At 48.3% G+C, this 2,500-nt stretch overlaps 3 non-coding genes across 3 annotated transcripts; 1 reads left to right on the plus strand and 2 right to left on the minus strand.

Moving 5' to 3' along the window:
* Positions 1-1,026: 1,026 nt before the first annotated feature.
* Positions 1,027-1,136, minus strand: TRNAL-CAA (transfer RNA leucine (anticodon CAA)). Its single transcript has 2 exons — positions 1,099-1,136; positions 1,027-1,072 (listed from the first exon to the last, which is right to left on the minus strand). It is a non-coding gene; the product is annotated as a tRNA-Leu (tRNA).
* Positions 1,137-1,410: 274 nt separating this feature from the next.
* TRNAR-UCG (transfer RNA arginine (anticodon UCG)) lies at positions 1,411-1,483 on the plus strand. Its single transcript has one exon. It is a non-coding gene; the product is annotated as a tRNA-Arg (tRNA).
* Positions 1,484-2,349: 866 nt separating this feature from the next.
* Positions 2,350-2,459, minus strand: TRNAL-CAA (transfer RNA leucine (anticodon CAA)). Its single transcript has 2 exons — positions 2,422-2,459; positions 2,350-2,395 (listed from the first exon to the last, which is right to left on the minus strand). It is a non-coding gene; the product is annotated as a tRNA-Leu (tRNA).
* Positions 2,460-2,500: the final 41 nt, after the last annotated feature.

Below are 2,500 nucleotides of genomic sequence, written 5' to 3' on the forward strand. Positions count from 1 at the left end.
AGCAAAGCGAGTATTGGAAAAGGTCAGAGGTCAACTTTAACCGGTGGCCTAGTCCGCATGCCACAAAGTTGAGCAAGAGCTGCGGCAGACCGCTTGGCCTAATGGATAAGGCGTCTGACTTCGGATCAGAAGATTGAGGGTTCAAGTCCCTTCGTGGTCGGTGTCTTTGTTGCTCTTCAATTCCACTGGCCCTTACTTGTGAAATTCTCACTCCATTTATTCTTGGCCCAAGCACAAGTGTCACATTTAACAGCATGGCCTGGCAAAGCTCTCACAACTCTCTGATCTTCATGAACCCTGCTCCAAAAAATTCAAGGAAGACTTTTTACTCAGAGTATAGTATCAAGTCAATGAAACTCCAGGGCTATTGATCTGGTCAGTTAAGTAGCACAGGGCTTTGTTAATCACTTTCAGCTGCTTTGGTGTTAATGAAATCAACAACAGGTGCACTGGACGGGCAACAATGAGATGACCCCCAAAAGAGAAATGGTTTTACAGGCGGAGGCCACTGACATACAGTTTTTTCCCTGCTCATCTTTTTATTTTTCAGAGCGTTTTTCACTAGTTTTGCATTTGGCTAGCGTCCGTGTCACTACTGGTAGCATGAGGCGATCCCTGGACCCTACAGAGGTTGCACAGGCAGTCTAACTCCTCCAGCATGGCACATCAATACATGCCATTGCCAGCAGGGTTGCTATGTCTCCCAGCATAGTCTCACGAGCGTGGAGGAGATTCCGGGAGACAGGCAGTTAATCTAGGAGAGCTGGAGAGGGCCGTGGAAGGTCCTTAAGCCATCAGCAGGACCGGTATCTGCTTCTTTGTGCAAGGAGGAACAGGATGAGCACTGGCAGAGGCAGAGAAGATGATCTCCAGCATGTAAGTCCAGATATCCAGCATGCCACGTTTGTCCATTGAGATGTGACGTGCTTTAAAAGTGTTCCTTTCCTTGTTTTGAGCAGTGTTGTTTCTGTGGTAGCCCCGAAAAGCTGAGCGGTTGCGGTGGTTGTAGAGGAAAGTAAATGCGATTGTCAGAAGTGGGATTTGAACCCACGCCTCCATTTGGAGACCAGAACACACACGCAATGTGAAGAGGGAACTCTTGAGTCTGGCGCCTTAGACCACTCGGCCATCCTGACAAGAGACACCGACTTCCCTGTCCTTCCTCTTGAAATGTCCTCTACACGTGGGGCTCTAGGAATCACTTAGCAACATGAAGGGGCTGTATTAACCCTGTGCACCTAGGACCTCTTGCAAATGACCTTCCTAAAGCATGACCTTGGCACCAAGTCAAAATTTTCACATCTTGTCTAGCAAATCCACTGGAGCAAAGCGAGTATTGGAAAAGGTCAGAGGTCAACCTTAACCGGTGGCCTAGTCCGCATGCCACAAAGTTGAGCAAGAGCTGCGGCAGACCGCGTGGCCTAATGGATAAGGCGTCTGACTTCGGATCAGAAGATTGAGGGTTCAAGTCCCTTCGTGGTCGGTGTCTTTGTTGCTCTTCAATTCCACTGGCCCTTACTTGTGAAATTCTCACTCCATTTATTCTTGGCCCAAGCACAAGTGTCACATTTAACAGCATGGCCTGGCAAAGCTCTCACAACTCTCTGATCTTCATGAATCCTGCTCCAAAAAATTCAAGGAAGACTTTTTACTCAGAGTATAGTATCAAGTCAATGAAACTCCAGGGCTATTGATCTGGTCAGTTAAGTAGCACAGGGCTTTGTTAATCACTTTCAGCTGCTTTGGTGTTAATGAAATCAACAACAGGTGCACTGGACGGGCAACAATGAGATGACCCCCAAAAGAGAAATGGTTTTACAGGCGGAGGCCACTGACATACAGTTTTTTCCCTGCTCATCTTTTTATTTTTCAGAGCGTTTTTCACTAGTTTTGCATTTGGCTAGCGTCCGTGTCACTACTGGTAGCATGAGGCGATCCCTGGACCCTACAGAGGTTGCACAGGCAGTCTAACTCCTCCAGCATGGCACATCAATACATGCCATTGCCAGCAGGGTTGCTATGTCTCCCAGCATAGTCTCACGAGCGTGGAGGAGATTCCGGGAGAAAGGCAGTTAATCTAGGAGAGCTGGACAGGGCCGTGGAAGGTCCTTAAGCCATCAGCAGGAGCGGTATCTGCTTCTTTGTGCAAGGAGGAACAGGATGAGCACTGGCAGAGGCAGAGAAGATGATCTCCAGCATGTAAGTCCAGATATCCAGCATGCCACGTTTGTCCATTGAGATGTGACGTGCTTTAAAAGTGTTCCTTTCCTTGTTTTGAGCAGTGTTGTTTCTGTGGTAGCCCCGAAAAGCTGAGCGGTTGCGGTGGTTGTAGAGGAAAGTAAATGCGATTGTCAGAAGTGGGATTTGAACCCACGCCTCCATTTGGAGACCAGAACACACACACAATGTGAAGAGGGAACTCTTGAGTCTGGCGCCTTAGACCACTCGGCCATCCTGACAAGAGACACCAACTTCCCTGTCCTTCCTCTTGAAATGTCCT

Source organism: Staurois parvus, unplaced genomic scaffold, assembly GCF_062004578.1.
Source record: "Staurois parvus isolate SC_StPar_1 unplaced genomic scaffold, SC_StPar_1.0 ptg000691l, whole genome shotgun sequence".
Lineage (NCBI taxonomy): Eukaryota > Metazoa > Chordata > Amphibia > Anura > Ranidae > Staurois > Staurois parvus.